The 19,510-nt window shown below is 37.5% G+C and overlaps 1 protein-coding gene across 2 annotated transcripts in view; it reads left to right on the top strand.

Moving 5' to 3' along the window:
• Positions 1-19,510, top strand: part of LOC127431969 (phenylalanine--tRNA ligase, mitochondrial-like) — a 194,039-nt gene that overhangs the window by 35,352 nt on the left and 139,177 nt on the right. The window contains exon 1 of one of the 2 annotated variants that reach the window (XM_051682666.1): positions 8,658-8,850. The exons of the other annotated variant lie outside the window; for it this stretch is intronic. The gene's annotated coding sequence lies outside the window, so the exon portion shown is untranslated. Of the gene's footprint in view, positions 1-8,657; positions 8,851-19,510 lie in introns of those variants that run through there. 2 annotated transcript variants of the gene reach the window in all.

Genomic DNA, 19,510 nt, shown 5'->3' with positions numbered 1-19,510 from the left:
GAGATATCACCTCCCTGACTATTTAAAATCTGATTTTAGCGCTGACTCATTCCTATTTATAAGAAATGTGTATATATGGGATTAAATTGGTTAATGTCAGTGTAGATTACCTGCAGTGTTCCAGAAATGTCTCCAACTTCTGCATTGGCTAGAGCACTATCAAACAGAGACACTGTGACAGAACCTTGGAGACAGCAGCAGCATGTTCTACTGCTGTGCTACATTGATAAAATTCTTGGTGCAGGTCTCAGCATAATGTCTCCCACCATCTATTTTCCTGACAGCAATGCATGTGACATCTCGTGAACTACAGTTTATTCAAATATTAATCATATATTAAGTTTTAACGGTGTTAAACGATTTTGAGTTAATAATGCGTTAACAGCACTGATATATATACATATATATATATACACTACCGGTCAAAAGTTTTTAAAGACTTAACTGAATCTCATGATCTTAAAAATCTTTTGATCTGAAGGTGTATGCTTAAATGTTTGAAATTAGTTTTGTAGACAAAAACATAATTGTGCCACCATATTAATTTATTTCATTATAAAACTAAAATTTTATAAAACATTTTTTTTAAAAAAGTTTTTGAAATTAATGGCTCGGACCGAATTATAAAGAAAAGCAGCCAGAATGTGCCCAGCATAGATGTGAAGAAAATAATAATAATAATAATAAAGAATGAGTAAGTGACCCTAAACTTTTGACCTGTAGTATAAATAGATGCGATGTTAAATCAACTTACATGTCTGATCATGGTCCAACAAAATCGCAGCAAAGAATTCCTGCACATCATGAATAACTTATAAGTGCTTATAAGTCATTCATAATATGTAGGGTTATATGAAGATTAACTCAGAAAGGGCATGATCCGTCTAAATGATCCATAAGCAGCGAATTGAACATGAACCAAGTGGCATACTGATGTAGTGAATACAGCACTGAGGTGCCAATTACAATGACTCTGCGTGTCCTTATCATGCTCTTGTCTGCCGGTAACCTTCACACTGCTCTGGGTTTCTATCTATAGGCAGAGCCTTCCGTCAGAGTGGAAACATGGTGGGAAAATTTGCATCAGTGGGTCATAATGATGATGGTGGAGGTGATGTCCTTGAGGAGGTTTTTGAACCTCTTTCTGTTGTTTAATGGTTCCACGGTCATGTTGGACATTGTCTTTGCACGTGATCTGTTTAGACACTAATCATGTGGATCTGTCACAGGATTCAGCCCTGTTGACTTTCTACAAAAAGAAAAAAAAAGAAGAATCTAAGCAATCTTAGAATTGCTCCTAGAGACATAAATATAAAGCAAATTATTAATAAAACAGTGATTACATTTACATGCGTGTTCTTACACTGATAATACTTAGTAAGCAAACTGTGTGTAAGGTCATGTAAATACCTTAAACAGCTTTTATTTATCATGGTAAGGTCATTAAATGGTTTAAGCAGAAACCCACTGGCACATGTACATTTTTGCCCATAACCCCGGTTTTGCATTGCATAAACACCTTTACCAGTGTTCTTACCGCTTATTCAATGTGCACAAGCATTGTATTTACGTTTTGACAAAAAATGAAGAATCACTTTTAAATATCATGTAACCGTGTTTTATTTGCATTGTCAGATTTTTTGAATAAGCTGATTTTGGTTATCAGCAGATTAGTGTGCCTGTAAACACACTTATAGCTTATGCTTATTTGCATAGAAATATTTCAGGGCAATGTAAAACACGTAACAAACTTTAGGTCAGTGGTTCTCAAATGGTTTTGCTTAAAATCCCTTTATATCAATTGCTTTATAATGATTATTGATCGTTACATCATTTTATTGATACATTTTTGAGGCATTAATATATTAACATCAGCCGACAGTTAAATTAGAAGCTTAATTTGCATGTGTGATGTGGAGGAGGGTGGGGCCTGAATCGGGCTAATCAGCCAGAAGGGGGATAAAGACAAGCCGGAGATGCCAGTTTGGGAGAGAATGAGCCACATGTGGCCGCTGAGTGTGTGTTTGTTTATTTATGTATTAAAACTTACGCTGACTGTTCAGTCAGTTCCCACCTCCTCCTCGCCATCCTTACCCCATTACAGTGTGCTTTCAATTAACTGTCAGTTGCCTTCTGTTGAATGTAGTCTGACGTAATAGCTTTTGGAGACAAAAAGGGGCGACATAACATTTACTGAAGATGATCGCGGCATTGACAAGGCATCACACACACACATTACGAGCTGATTGCAATCCAAAGTTAAGAAGGTTTTTGTGCTTCTTCAAGAACTAACAAAGTGACGTTAATGAGTTTGCAGGTTAGTGCATGAAACTGGTGTTTAGAAATGGCAACATTTATTATGTAATTTCCCTGTATCTGGCATTGAATAGGTCTTTCATTCAAGCTGTCAAGCCACAAAAAGTCATATTTGTAACTGAAAATACGTTGTGTAGGCTGTATTAAAGATACACAAAATATCATCCAGTAATGTCCTTTGTTAACACCGTGTAACTTTGTTTTTTGTTTTTTTTTTTTTTTTTTGGTTCCTGGGTAGTAAGTGTTAATTCCTAATTGCTTATGCCTCAAAATTATAGAAAATGGCTATTATTCCCCACAAACTTTCCAGATAGATTGAGGGCTGAGTAAACTTGGAGTAACTTCTAGAGCTTTCCAGTAATATAAATAATAGTATAAATAAAGGGGCCTTAAGCCCAGCAGTTCAGTTTAGTTCCAGCTGCTTAAGTGGATACATATCTGCATTTTTCTGAGATGGTATCAAGAGGCTGCAAGCATCCGGCAGACGCATTTTGCTATGTCTTCAGCCATTTGATCAAGATAAGAGCGAAAAAGTACTCCGTGGAAGCATCTGCTAAGATCTGTGAGGCCTACAAGGCATATTTCGGGGTACTGTCAGGGATCAAGACAAACCCCTGGGCACCTCATTTCACCTGTGAGCACTGCAATAAAACTCTGTAAGGTAAGATGGACAATTGTTGCTCTGAATTTTAAGTTATAACATTTTTTAATTTTTTAAATTGTAAAAGTTTTAAATTTTAAAATGTTTTACAATTTTCAAAGTTATTGAAAATATATATATGAAAAATGTTGCGTGAATCTCTTACACATTAGTCATGGATGAAATAAATGTATTTTTGTAGTCTGGTACAGAGGGGAAAAGAGTTGGCTATCCCAAGAATTTTGCGGGAACCCCCTGACCACTCAAGCAACTGCTACTTCTGCATGGTGGACCCTTCCAAACGTCGGACTGGCAAGAAAGCACCTGCTATCACGTATCCGGACCTTCCTTCATCCATCGCCCCAGTGCCACACTGCCATGAGCTCCTCGTACCCACTCCTCCGGAGAGAGAGCAGCCATCTTTAGAAGAAAGCAGCAAGTCAGAGAGTGAGGAAGACGTTGTAGATCCAGATGACCATTTCAGATGTGGAGCTGAGGAGAGAAACCCATACTAATCCAACCAAAAAGACCTCAACGACTTGATTAGCGATCTAGGCTCAAGAAGTGGAAAGTGTGTTGGTTGTTGGTTGAAAGTGTGCAAGTCGCAGATGAGAGGAAGCGTCACCAACCTTTTTCCAGCTTCTTCACCCGTCAAGATAGGCTCTGCTTCTGCCACAATGTGACCAGTCTGTTCGAGGCAATCGGAATCACCTGTAACCAGAATGAGTGGCGCCTCTTCATTGACAGCTCATCCAGGAGCCTCAAAGCCATGCTGCTCCATAATGGTAACAAGTACCGGTCTCTTCCCCTGGCTCACTCGGTGCACCTCAAAGAGGATTACAGCAGTATCAAGACCTTGCTGGACACCTTGAAGTATGATGAGTACATTTGGGGGCTGATTCATGAAAGTGATTTACAGTATAATCGTAAATCTATCTCGGAAAACTACTCGCTTCTAAATCTTTTGTGCAATCTAAATTTTTGTATTACTTTATATCATATGTTGGTTTTTTCTGACTTTATGTGAATGAAAAGACACAAATTCGCCCGTTTTCTCATTGGAAATAGGTACATTTCAAAATATCACTGTCCTGGTCACAAAAAATTGTTGGCAAAAAAACAAAGTTTATGGGGAATAATAGCATAAGCAATTAAGAAATAACACTTACTACCCAGGAACAAAAATTGTGTTACATAGTGTAATAATTTGGGTCATATTTAATGGAATACTGTGAGAGTTGAGCTACGTGGCTTTGCAGAATTTTTATAGAAAACAACAGTTGTAAATTTGAGAACGCGTATCTGTACTGATCTTGAAATCTGTATTTCCAGCCCTAATGCTCTACCAGTTGAGCTGCTACAGGATCTTGTTAATCATTTCTTGTGGTAAGACCTGTTGTATACTCTCTCATATCAGTAATTATGTTTGGTACCCACCAGACCTCTCTGTGATGCCAACTCATCTGAGGGTGACCTGGCTCTGCATGGATCCACTGGTGCCCACAGTGCCTGAACACACAGGCCAATCAGGCCTGGGAACAGGCGTATGGCATGAGCTCCACGCCAACCTGGCACTCTCAAAATAGCATGGGGAAAAGAGCAGGAGGGAAATAAATGTCATGCCATCTTATGTTCAGGCAGTGTCCCATGAATTTTAATACCTACAGTAGCATAAATGAGTGGTCACGTGTGATGCATGAGACCCGCATAGAGCCTACTGTTTGAATGTTGCCTATATTTAATATATAAATAAACACCAAGACTGTTGTCTCTCTTTTTTTTTTTTTTTTTTTTTTGGAACCGGGACATTTCATCAAAACAAACATTGAAGTTTGAAGTTTAGTTTGAAGACTCAAGGTTATATAGGCCGTGTGTACTTCAAGTCTATCAATAAACCACCCTAGTATTCAAAGTTTGAAGGGATGTAGGCCTTGATAGATGGTTGCTAAGGTGTTCTGAGTGGTTACTAAGCAGTTGTTAGGTGGTTTCAAGGATTTGGTTGCTAGGGAATCACTAGATAGACTGGCTGATTGATTATGTAGGAATTTTTGGTAGTATAAATGTACACGGTATGGATTAAAGTGCCCGTGTACCTTCACCAGTAAATGTATGAAATTGTATCATGGAGCTAGCCGCATTTGACCACCATTATAATAAGGATAAATGACAAATAATTAGATTTAGTTGTCTGAATAAAATTCTCCACCATTAAAATCGTAATACAACGGCTCGTTATATCCGCTCACAATTTCTATTGTAAGGAATTAGCTTTAATAAGGGAATTATGATTAATTCTCTTATTGGATTAATACTATTCTCATGGCTTATTGAAAATAATATCACAAATATGTTTACATATGGTTCGAGCTTCACAACGCAAATCTTTGAAAAATCAAGTGATGAGATTATCAAAATATACCACAGTCCATTCATTTTTGAATACAAACAAGACTTTATTGCTAATCTACGACATAAAACTAACTAACACAGAAGAACATGAAAAACAGGTTGTGAGTGAATTGTAACAGAGTAACTTGAATGGAAATGATCTGTACAGAAAAAATTTACTTTATGGAGTCTATAGACAGTGCCTTGAGAACCATTCAATACTTCTTTTAGTATAACTCGATTTGCAATTGGATTACCCAAAATATTTAAATAAAACAACACTCAGCAAAAGTCTGGAGATGTATTTGCATGTCATTGCATTTCCTTGCATTGCTTTGGTTCTTTTAGCTGTGTCAGTAGAAAGTTCCGGTTGTTCCGTCTATGTTTTGGACCTCTGTTAAGATTATGGACAGTTTGTTGCTGGAATGATGAGGCGGCTTTGAAGCGAGGCCTCCCACATGTGAGACTCGTGACTCCAATCACGTGTGTGAGTCGTAGAGCAGAGAGCGTGAAGAGCTGCCTCGGAGCAAATCAGAAGTGTCTTTTTTTCTTGGGGTCACATGGTCATTTCTGTCCTTCCTTCTGAAGGTGATTGATGAGCCTTTGTCTGTGAGGACTCCTGTTTCCCGCACAAAAAGTAAGTTTTAATCATACATTTTATATATCTCAGATACAACCGAATATATCAAATATTAACATAAACATTCCTGACATGCAGAAGGAATCTCAACGATAGTAAACATGATGTGCTTTATCATGAATAGTTACCATTCTAGTAATATGACATGAATAAGACAATATTAAAGATTATAATCATCAATTTGTCAGTTAGCAAATTGACTACATGTCATAACATCATTTTCAGAATTATCTAGCAAGGCTAAGTATTGTGTACATTTTGGTACAGTAAGGTAGATTCTGTGCATTTTAGAGGGTTAAGTCAGCAAATTACTGTGACTTTGTGTGAAATGTTCATGGATTAAGATGAGATGTCTTAGTATTAGAATTTTGTTGTCCACTGCAAACATGAGGGTCTCATAAGGGAGTCTGCTTTATCTCTGTTCTTGGTAACGAGTTTTTAGCATGCGACACAGGACATTTTTAAGTGTTTGTGTGTTACTAAATGTATGAAACAAAGGGACTTCTTTTAGATTTCTGGCATGGGAGTTTCTTCAGAAGAGTAGACTAAGTCATGTGATGATATTAACGTTCAGGGCATTCTTGATTTACAACCTGGACGAGGAGTAATTTTGGTGTGTCCACAGAACACTTTGTTCTCAAGACGGTTGACACTCAACAGAGCAGCTTTTAATGGACTCTGTTCAGGCCTCTGTGTCTTAGTTACTAACTTGGAAGGAAAATATCAGTTTATATCCTGGATTTGAATCATTTTGCGTAGAAATCGTTAATTCTTCTGCCCATAAGATCCTACGATTGATTGATTGATTGATTGATTGAGTTTAGGATTCTGGCTTCTATTTATGTTTTTTTTTTTAGAAAGGCTAAAACCATTATGCCGTATTAATACAATTAATAACGGACCCCTATACTATGTTACACAATGACACCTTAAACTTTGCATATTGGTAATGAGGACAATGCATCACAATTAGACACCAAGCAGCGTTGCCATCTGTCCATACTACAAATTGAGCTCAGAATTTATGAACAAGGACATGGTAAGTGACAAGGGTTATTGAACAGAAAGCCAGATTCAATAGTTTTCTCCTCAAAATGCTACCATGGAAGAGTGCCAGTCATCAACTTATTAAGATTTATGACACTGCAGTGTTAGTGTCATCCAAGCAGTATAGCATGTAGCAGCTTGCAGTGGTAGAGTTTAGGGGGGAATTCACTAAAAACAATGGTGCCCGCTGATTGTTTTGTTTATTTGCACACACTGTATGTGTTGTTTGAGTACCCGATTCAACTATGCAAGGAATTATGCAAATTAGATCATGTTGCAAACACACCCATACATTTAGTGCTGAACGCAATAGAGCACAACAGTGCCCCATTTTTTTTTTATTAATTTTTTTGGCCGTCTTGGTTTCCGGAAGTATTTTTCAGTATTTTTTTTATTTTTTTAGGTGTTTCATAAAAACCTTTATAAAGGTGTTTTAAGCAATGAACCAAACCAACCAGCTGCGAAGTGAATCACAAGATTAAAAGTTTTGATTTGAAGCCAAAAATTATTTGAAAAAAAAAAAAGACAAAGGTGTACCTAACATGCTTAATGAGGGAATGAACTGCGATCCCATGAAGCAATTGCGAATGATGCAATCAAATTAAAAATTATGGAAATATATAACGCTATTTTTTTGGGGGGGGGATTTTTCCCCTTTTTCTCCCAATTTGGAATGCCCAATTCCCAATGCGCTCTAAGTCCTCGTGGTCGCATAGTGATTCGCCTCAGTCCAGGTGGCGGAGGACGAATCCCAGTTGCCTCCGCGTCTGAGACAGTCAACCCGCGCATCTTATCACGTGGCTTGTTGAGCGCGTTGCCACGGAGACATAGCGCGTGTGGAGGCTTCACGCCATCCACCGCGGCAACCATGCGCAATTCACCATGCGCCCCACTGAGAACAAACCACATTATAGCGACCAGGAGGAGGTTACCCCATGTGACTCTGCCCTCCCTAGCAACCGGGCCAATTTGGTTGCTTAGGAGACCTGGCTGGAGTTACTCAGCACGCCCTGGGATTCGAACTAGCGAACTAGCGAACTCCAGGGGTGGTAGCCAATATATAACGCTATTAATTGAAGTTGATAAGTATAGGAATTGTTTTTCAAATAATGCTGAAAAGTAATAGTGTTTCAATATCATGACATAGCAGTGTGTGAGTAATAGAACGAAAAATGTGTTTTTAAAGTCATAATTAGCCAGTATAGTTGTGATTTGTGTGAAAGTGAATAAAACACACAGTTGTTGTAGCGCCTCTAGTATTAAATTGTGGCATTGAATACAACTGAGGAACAAACGTCATGTGAGAGTCAGGCCATTTCAAACTGCAATCCAGCGCTGGCTGGATGCAATGCTTTAAAGTCAAAAACGTGTAGTGACTCAATGAGGCATGCTTACGCTAAAAAAGTTTTAACTGGATTGCGTGTTTTTTGTGAATAAGATGGTAGATTTTTTCACTGAAATACTGTGTGCAAAAGTCACACAACTGTTTAGTAAATTTGTCAGTTAGTGTTTAGGCATGTGCTGCAGGGCACTTGCTTTTGTCTTTTGATCTAACCCACTCTCTTTCTCGACTAATTACAGATCACTTTCCATCCACACTATTCCCAAAGTAGGTGACACAGACTGACGCCTCTATCTACAGCTGAGCCTGCGAGCGAGTGTGTGCGTGCCAGGTCATCTGAGTGTGTTTGGCAGAGTCTTTGATAGTCTCTGATAGTACTTGGAGTGGTGCTTCACAGCTGTGGTGCCTTGCATCATCTGAATCCGAGACGCTTGGTGCACAGCCACAGGAAAAGACTAATTCACTAATTCTCTACATGTACACTTTCTCTCCAATAATTTGTTTGTTGTCTCTTTCTTTTTCTGTTTCTGTCACTGAAATTAGCACTATTTGGATATATATGGATATATATATATATGGATATATATATATATATATATATATATATATATATCCATTATATATAATGATCAGTTAATGATCACATCAACCACCAGAATGGGGAAAAATGTGATCTCAGGGTTTTAGACCGTGGCATGATTATTGGTGCCACACGATTGGCTGATTAGATAATCACATGAATATGTAGATGTACAGATGTACCTAATAAAGTGGTCGGTGAGTGTATGTGTGTGTGTGTGTGTCTATATATATATATATATATATATAAATACAGCTCTGGAAAACATTAAGAGACCACTGCAAAATTATCAGTTTCTCTGGATTTACTATTTATAGGTATGTGTTTGAGTAAAATGAACATTTTTGTTTTATTCTATAAAGTACTGACAACATTTCTCCCAAATTCCAAATCAAAATCTTGTCATTTAGAGCATTTGTTTACAGAAAATGACAACTGGTCAAAATAACAAAAAAGATGCCATTTTTTCAGACCTCGAATAATGCAAAGAAAACGAGTTCATATTAATTTTTAAACAACACAATACTAATGTTTAAACTTAGGAAGAGTTCAGAAATCAATATTTGGTGGAATAACCCTGATTTTCAATCACAGCTTTCATGCGTCTTGGTCTGCTCTTTGCCAGTCTTTCACATTGCTGTTGGGTGACTTTATGCCACTCCTGGCACAAAAATTCAAGCAGATCATCTTTGTTTGTTGGCTTGTGACCATCCATCTTCCTCCTGATCACATTCCAGAGGATTGTCAGAGTAGAAGGAAGCAAGTTTTCTTCCAGGATAACCTTGTATGTGGCTTGATTCATGCATCCTTCACAAAGAAGAATCTGCCCAATTCCAGCCTTGCTGAAGCACCCCAGATCATCATCGATACTCCACCTGGTCGTCTAATGGTTAGACGGAGACCTGGAGAGGCCTTCAAGCCACAGTGTCTCACACCCACTGTGAAATTTGGTGGAGGATAGGTAATGATCTGAGGGTGCTTCAGTAAGGCTGGAATCGGGTAGATGCATCTTTGTGAAGGACGCATGAATCACGTACAAGTTTATCCTGGAAGAGAACTTGCTTCGTTCTGCTCTGACAATGTTCCCCAACTCTGAGGATTGTTTTTTCTAGCAAGACAATGCTCCATGCCACACAGCCAGGTCAATCAAGACCCTGTCATGGCCAGCCCAATCTCCAGACCTGAACCCTATTTAAAACCTCTGGAATGTGATCAAGAGGAAGATGGATGGCCACAAGCCATCAAACAAAGCCGAGCTGCTTGAATTTTTGCGCCAGGAGTGGCATAAAGTCACCAAACAGCAATGTGAAAGACTGGTAGAGAGCAGGCCAAGACCCATGAAAGCTGTGATTGAAAATCAGGGTTATTCCACCAAATATTGATTTCTGAACTCTTCCTAAGTTAAAACATTAGTATTGTGTTGTTTAAAAATGAATATGAACTTGTTTTCTTTGCATTATTCGAAGTCTGGAAACACTGCATCTTTTTTTGTTATTTTGACCAGTTGTCATTTTCTGCAAATAAATGCTCTAAATGACAATATTTTTATTTGGAATTTGGGAGAAATGTTGTCAGTACTATATAGAATAAAACAAAAATGTTCATTTTACTCAAACACATATCTATAAATAATAAATCCAGAGAAACTGATAATTTTGCAGTGGTCTCTTAATGTTTTCCAGAACTATATAATATATAATATGGATTTAAAACTAATAGTATGCATTAAGCAGGCATACGAGGCTGTGGTGTTCAGCTGTCCACATACTTTTGTCCATATAGTGTATATAAGATGGAATCGATGGTTCTGGTTTGAAAAGAGTTTGTGGTTATTTGCAAATTACAATTAGAGGAATATTGTTGTAGATAACTTATTTTTTCAGTTGTGCTTGGTTTATCAAGTCAGAGACACTTAAAGGAAAAAGCCTTGGTAAAACAGAGATTTATTCTCTCAAGAAAATTAGATTGTCAAAAGAAAGTGAGAATCTCAATTGAGTTAATTAATGTGCCTGTAATTGCACCTGAGAGAATGATATTTGAAACTTTTAAGAACAGTTGCAGACTTTTGAGTTGGCATATTTGCTTCTTCTCTAGAGACAATTCCACCTCTCTTAGTATAGACTTGGCTGCTTCGTGAGTTACAGAACTTTAAATCTTCAGTTACGACTCCGGTTGATCCCCAATAGATCCCTGTATCATGTTCCTGAAACCTTAAAGCTCTCACTGATATTTGGATTTTTGATGTTTGAAAAATAGTTGGGTCAGATAAGCAATGGGGCTGAAAGGCTCCTACGTTTGATTAAATGTTTTTTGTTTTTTTTCTTCCACGGGAGACTGTATTACCGCTGGTTGGACGCTAGGTGGTACTATGGGGTAATTTTCGTTAAGCAGGGTTTAGGGTTAAGCCTACACAATAAAGCAAGACACTTATTTTTTATATATTTTAACTAAAAATTAAAATGAAACTGAAAAAAAATAAGTGCAATTAAAATGTGTGGTGTTCAACTTTTTGAAAGATGGCTTTACAACAGCTGTGAAGGATAACATCTCTCTGGCAAAGAACCTACTTCATCTGTGCATTCTCTACCGGTCGGGTATTTTGTTGTCCGGGAAAATACATCATGTGTGTGAATAAATTTGTTTTGTTCCCTCCTTCACGATATATATATATATATATATATATATGTAATATCACACAAGCAAGAGTGTGATATGGCCTTATATCAGCACTGCTGTGATTTGGCTGCGGCCGAGTGCCGTAGGTAATCACAACAGTGCTGATTTAGCACCATATTGCACAATTGCGAGTGTGATATTGCTTATATACAACAGTTCAATGAACAAGTAAATAAAAAATAAAAAAATTAGGAAAAACTGAGTATGGTCATAAAAACGCATTTGTGCATGGAACTACTTTCTTACGTGACGGATTAGAATCTGCCGTTGCTGGTTCAAACCAAATAATGCATCCAAGCCTCTGTTAGTAATTCAAAAATGTCACTTCAGAAATAGTATGACGGCTTGTGCTGTTTCTAACAAGTTATTGGATTAACAAGGATGTGTGTGTGTGTGTGTGTGTGAGAGAGAGAGAGAGAGAGAGAGAGGGCCACTCCCAAGCTGAGATGCTGTCAGCTTTCTGAAGATCAGCTTTCTCAGTGGAAAAATAGCCATCCAAGCGAGGGTATTTCCCCCTATTTTGCAGTAGCGGGTGCACAAGAGTCATTCACTATAGAAACCGCAATCTTCTCCGCCATTTTGAACAGCACATCCTCTCCAATGTGTAAACTCCTGTAAGAGGTAAGCACCTTGAGTTTGTGTAATTAATCAGTCTGTTGTGTCTCTCAGCTGTGATGAGCCTTAATGCTGAAGTTGTTAGTTTAAAGCTATTTAAAGCTATTTCCTAGCTTTAGTAGTGTAGTAGTAATATGAGCGATCATGGAGCGCTGTTGTATGTAAACATTGGCTGACGCGGATTCACTTCACGTCATCAACTGTCTCATATTACACACAAAAATTATCTTTTGCCACCACCTGCCGGCTAACATATGTAATGTAAAAAACCATTACTTGTAAAGAGAGACATAAAATAGCTCAACACATCTGCACTGCTCTTACACTTTAGTTTAGAATGGCTCGAACACAAGCGTTGTGATACACAGTCTGAGTGCTGATGGAACTCATGGAATGTCTCTTGTCCAATCAGATTCGAGGACCGGAACTAACTGGTGTGTGTGTGTGTGTGTGTGTGTGTGTGTGTGTGTGTGTATATATATATATATATATATATATATATATATATATATATATATATATATATATAAAATGCACTTTTCTATATCCAATTACATCGGCAACCCCTGGGCTGAGGGATCGTGAATATTCTTGCTTTAGTGATTTTGCACTGACAATTAAATTAATTTATTTAAAAAACAAAAAACTTAAATCAAATGCATTTCTAAATTCAAATTGCACTCCAAACGAAACAAAAAAGCAATTAAAATAATGAAGTGATCAAAATTGTATGTGTGTGTGTGTGTTTGGTTTTGCTCAAACCAATTGTAAAGCATTGTTTTCTGCATTACATGTTCTGAAAAAAAAGTTTTCATATCTGCGCATATCGGTAAACATATACGCCGAGACCGATATATCAGTCGGGCACTAATCGATATGTTTGTTTTGTTTTTTATTGGCCAATACAATCCGCTCTCAGAATCACGATACTATACCTACATTTTTCCAAAATGATTTTTACGTGGCTCATTGTATCACGGCAGTTTTACTCATGATTTCCCTACACCAATCATGAGTAAAACGGCAGATTATCAGTTCATAAACACTTTTCGCCCTATTCCTCACACAGTGCTGTCTTATGACATTTAATCACTTTTACTTTCATGCTTGACTTGTATGGCGATAAACTTGTTAAAGTGCAATAAATTGGGCAGTTGTTTAACTGATAAAGCGTTGCACTTGAGATGCAAAGGACCGGAGTATGAGTCCTGAAGAGCATACAAGTCGACACGTGAACCTACAGTGTCATAAATGCAACACGGAATGAAGTGGTTGCTTCAGCAATTAAATTTTTTATCTCACATTAGCTTTTTGTGACATTATCAGTTAGGTTTAGGCAAGGGATGTCGGTTTTATTGATTTTAAACTTAATAGACCATTATCCTTAAGAACATTTAACACTCTTTTAGCTCCACACAGTGGACGTTTGACCTCAAAACTGCTGCGATATGTTTATTAAATCACATTATGTAACTTTGCATTTTACATGAGATCAGGTTGCATATCTAAACTGCAGGGTGATGATATAATTTTGATATATACATAAAAACTTTGATGACAAATGAGGCATATACAGAATTCCTGAAATCAAACAAACATTAATTTTGCACAATATGTATTTACAATTCACAAAAATCACTGAAAATAGAAAATGTTTTTCTGTTGACAAGGCTGTCTGTAGATTATGGAATTTATATAAGGAGCAACTAATTGGCCAAGCCAGCAAATTTATTGGTCAATATTTATTATCTCAAATTGGCTGATTATTGATTATTTGCACCTAAATAGAAGTCTCACCTGAACAAAATTGTGTTATTTAGAGAGAGAGAGAGAAAAAACAGTCGCACCGGTCGATATAAGTCGCACCCACGGATGTGCACGAGTAATCAACTAATTGATGATAACACTGAATAATAACGTGATAAAATGATAAAAATTTTATAAACTTAATGTAAATTCAGAGTTTAAATATATGCATTTCCCTAATGTCGACAGTAGTGGTTTCTACCAGTAGTGGTTTGCATTTTAAATTACGAGTTATTGATTACTCATTTTTTTGTGGGTTAGAGTACTCTGCTACAAAATTACTTGAAACCCTACCATGGATAAGTCGCCTGACAGAGGTTGCGTCATATAGGACCCAGGAGTAGCTGACTTTACTATGCATCAAGTCACTCCATGAAACATATCTCAAGGTCTATGCATCGTACCATGTTGTATTTTGGCTTGTTTTAATCGGGAGCATCTTATAATTGTGTGTAACCATTTTCTGTTTATGTTTCATGACAAAATACACAAAAAAAAAAAAGAAACAAAAAAAAAACTTTTCCATCTGTTTGGGTGTAATCACGTGTATTGTTGGGCAGAGTATTGTTGATCGGCTGACATTGATTACGTTATTCAAATCGCATTGGACTATAAAACACAAAACATTTCAGATGACAAAAAAGTGACTTTATATTCTGGAAAATACCTTGGCCTTGCTGATATATGTATCAGTAAATCACTAATCCACAGGGTGCTATGTGCCATGTCCTTAATGTAGCAGCATTCCTAACAGAAAGTTTTGAAACGGCTCTCTCTCTCTGAAGATCCCCTCAAAACGACAATTACAGAAGTGTGTAGTCACAGGGCACTTTGTGGAAGTCCTTGGTTGAAACAGTCCTATGATTGTCTTCATAGCCAACAGATTTGAAAACAAGCAAGATCATAATGGATTTGAGGTATATTATTTATTTTACTGCTTTCTTATTTACTATATCATGGTATGTATTAAAGTTAGGCTAATGGTAAACATAGTGAGATGTTCCCTGATTACCTTCAGGGATGACACGTTGATGGGGTTACGCCATTGCTGGGAGTAAGGTGTATAGGAAAGACCTTTTCAGAGTCGGATGAGGCACCTGCTGTTAGCCTTATCTTTGTGTATTGACCCTGTGTCTTCAAGTTGACTTGAAGTCTGCTTAAAGAAGATGGCTTTAGGCTTTCTGTTCTTGTTTCACACATCTATTTGTAACTAGCATCAAACATGTTTCATACACAAAGAGCATAAACTGAATAGTGATATAACATCTTTGGGAGTTTCTCCTTGACACTGTTGCCTTTGGCTTGCTCACTAGGGGGTTGTAAATCTGCTTTGAAACAATATGTACAGTATTGTAAAAAGCAATATACAAATAAAAATGAATTAAATGTTTATATAAGGAAAAATGAACATGACCTGGCATTAAAATGTTCTTCCTCACTTAGAAAGATCAGTCCATAATCCAGTCATCTCACATTTTGCTTTCACACACCCTTATCAGTATTCTAGGGGGTGTAAACACAGGACACGTTCTTGAATTCCATCTGCAATGGTTTTGAATTGCTGGTCTATACACTTTTGTGTCAGATGTAGTCTTTGGTAGTTGCAACTTGCTATTTATTAGCATCTCACACCCTGACTGTTTTTTAAGATGCTGTGTGAAGTTAAATATAGTTAACTTTTGCTACGCAATGTGGTGGCTCAGCGGTTAAGGCTCTGGGTTAGTGATCAGAAGGTTGGGGGTTCAAGCCCCAGCACTGCCAAGATGCCACTGTTGGGCCCTTGAGCAAGGCCCTTGACCCTATCTGCTCCAGGGGCACCGTATCATGGCTGACCCTGCACTCTGACCCCAACTTAGTTGGGATATGTGAAAAAAAGAATTTCACTTTATATGTGCAAATGTGTGATAAATAAATTAATACAATTATAAATAAAATGAAGCACATAAGTGTCAGTTTAAAAGCAATGGGCCAATCAGTAAACTGTGGGATGAGCATCTTGAGCATATTGATTGGTTAATATAACATTTATCTGCTACAATGCAAAATTATCCTGAACTGTACAACATATCATTAAGGACCACCACCAAACAAAGAGCTTGAAAAATAAAATGTCTCTCTCACCATGCATCTCTTATGACTTGCAACAAGCATGGGCATTAAAAAACATCTTAAGACACCTGTATTTGCATCATGTTCCATTCCATTGCACTCTGTTTAGCTGGATTTTTTATGTACGCACCTTCACACTGCCTCCCTTTGCAGCATAGCACTAATATCATCTCTGCTAAGCAGCTTTGCTGTCTTTATTTCATTCAGACTGCTTGAGAAAAACTGCAGCCCAATATTTTGCACAGAACTCTGTTACATTTATAGCACAACTTCTCAAGTCTTTTGGTCTCATTTAATGAACCATGTGTACGCACATGTTTACGTTTCAGGCATTATTTTTGCAAAATTATATAACATGGTTCATTGCACGTATCCTTGTACCCCGGTCTTTTGCATCGCAAGTGCTATGCTCTATCAGTTAAGCTACCGCACAATTTGGTTTTGCTCAAACAAGCTTGTAAATTTAGTTGGAAGTAGGGTTTCTAACTTCCTACCAGCCAAATATGGGACATTCCAGCTTTAAATACGGAACACGTTTTCTTCCAGCAGGGCTGCACAAAGATTAAAGAGGTCCACCTAAAGCTTGTTTACTTAGAAAACAATTGAAAAACAGGGCGGACGGACACAAAAATGCATTCGGTGAGAACAGCCCCTAATACGCTTAAAATGAAAACCGCTTTAAAACAATGTCCAGGAAAAAACTAATTTCTATCAATCTTCACTTTTAATAAACACTACTTTTTTTTTTTTTTTGCAAAATAACGAAGCTGCAATCAGTAGAGAAAGACAATATTTCTCTGTCAAGCATTTTCTTCCCCATAATTAAAGCTTTTTGCATGTACACACCTGTTGTATGTACACATCTGTACACCAATTTTTTTGTGAGAACTTGTGCACATATAAAAACATTTATACACAACTGTAAGTGAAAAGACCCATTCTCTGCCCTTGTATATTACAAGTGCACAGCAGGTATCCAAAGAACCATAAACTCAACCATAAACTATGCAATTTAGAATTATGATGAAGTTCTCGACTTTGTGGCAAGGTTGAAACTTTTTAAAAAACATTCAGATAGGAAGTAAAAAGAGTATACCATGCTGAGTCGCAGGTAGATGGGTGACCTTTGACCCGTCAGCACACACTGAGCAGCAGATGTGACCAGATACAGTAATGTGAGACTGACTTCATTAACCTCTGAGTGTGTCTAATTAATACAGACGTTTCTATGCTGTGCTTAAAGACTGCCTCCTCACACGCCCACTCTTAACTGTTGGCCTGATAGTTAGGGCATGATCCTCGCCTTCAGAACTGATCTAGAGTCACGTTTCCTTATCTCACTTAGAACCAAAATAACCAGGAAGTGAGAAGATTAACTTATCCAAGATGAACTCCAGTGTTTATGGTCTAAAAATAATTATTTCTAGGGATGTAAAAAAAATACTTAAGAGAAATTGTACTTTAAGGAATAGTTCACACAAAAGTGAGAATTCTGTTGAAAATAATTCATTTTCTTATCTTCATTCGAAACCCATATGACTTTCTTTTGCCGAACACAAAAGGATGTATTTTGAAGAATGTCACAATCGCTGATTTCTATAGAATAGCATTTTTGAGCTATCTTCACAAATGTTTAGCTTGCACATATTTATGCATACCACTTCATGTCTCTTGGAATAAAAAAGAGCAGTCTGAAAATCATGCTCTAATATGACATCCATCTATGGTACAGAGATGAAACAAAGGCCCAAAGTAGAGCAGCATCTGCAATGCTGCAATACTGCAATGCACTGCACTCTCTCTTTTGTACCTGAAACTTACCCCTGAAAGTATGCATGTGTACTGGTGAGTGCATAAGTCTCACCGTGTGACAATGCATTGGTTTTGTGCTGCTCCCCAGAGAGAGACAGAAAGTCTCTAAAAAATTAGTCTGTCCGTTCTTTCAGCCTCATAAAATATTGCTTGGTCAAGGCAAATATATGCGTCAGGCCGAGAGAAAGAAGAACTATTGGTCTAGGATAAATACAGCGCTGTTCTTCCCTGTGTCCTCAGTACCGCCTGAGCATAGTCCTGTAGTACGCTAAATACTCACAGAGAGAAAGAGTGAGAAAGAAAGATGGGGTGGGGGGAATAGTGAAAAAGAAAGAGTGGGGATGAATTGTCATATAATAGAGAGGCCAAGCACGGAAAAGAAAGATACCTGCATGCTACAAAAGCTTCCAAATAGGAGAACTGGAACACTAAAAGTAAAAAAGTACCATAATTGTACTATGTTTTTTGGACATATAGTATATACTATTGTTGTACCATGATATTCTTTTTGGGTTTATTTGGGAATTTTGGGTTTTAGAAAGGAATAACATGTTTCTGTGAACATGTACCATGGTAATACCATGTTTTGGGCACGTACCTTGGAAATAGTATGGATCTTTTAAAATATACCATGGTAATACCATGTTTTGAGCATGCACTATGGGAACAGTATGGTTCTGTGAAAATGTACCATGATAATACCATCTTTTGGGCATGAACCATGGGAATAGCATGGTTCTTTAAAAATGTACCATGGTAATACCATGTTTTGGGCATGTACCATATATGAATAGCATTAGGGCTGTGTACATTTGCACATGAGCGTATCTATATTATTGAAAGTTTGAGTGTAGTCTGAGCAGTATTAGACCACCGCTTTTAAATTGGATGAAACTCTTGCTACTGCCGGCAAAAATTTAAAATATATGTGCATTTTGGCTTTTTGCCTAATCCCAACAGTTGGGAGTAAAACATGTCACACGCGATATCCAAATACTGCATAACTAAATTTCTGCTCAACACTACACACCTCTATCTACCATTACGTCAAGTTAAAATCTGAGATAAGCGCTTCTTTTACTCTCAACCAGAGGATGAAATTAACCAAAAGAAAAGGGTACTTTTTGAACAGTGGCAGGTACAACCAACCTGTATGTTTTGGATCATGTTTGCACCTGTATTTAGCGCTGTCCACTTGTGATCAGATCTCCTGATACAGATGTTAATACCAGGTCTAAACAGGGCAAGAGTTACATTTGACAAGAGATGTCGTTGCTTAGACACAAAAATGCACACTTGAAGGATATTATATTTTGAAGAACAGAGAGTGCATGTGTCTTATTTGCTGTTCGTTGAGAGGTTCAATGGCACTCTGTCGCTTACGAGTGCAGCGCGAGCACTTCTCACAAAACGTGCATATGAAGAGTTTGCTTTCTTTTCTATGTCAGTGGCCTGCAAACAGTTTTATTCTTTACGTGAGTACTGCATGTGATCTCCGGCCATAAGGAGGTGATCTGAGTTCAAATCACTTTAAATGTA

Source organism: Myxocyprinus asiaticus, chromosome 41, assembly GCF_019703515.2.
Source record: "Myxocyprinus asiaticus isolate MX2 ecotype Aquarium Trade chromosome 41, UBuf_Myxa_2, whole genome shotgun sequence".
NCBI lineage: Eukaryota > Metazoa > Chordata > Actinopteri > Cypriniformes > Catostomidae > Myxocyprinus > Myxocyprinus asiaticus.
The sequence above is the reverse complement of the archived record's forward strand: the minus strand, read 5'-3'. Positions and strand labels throughout refer to the sequence as shown.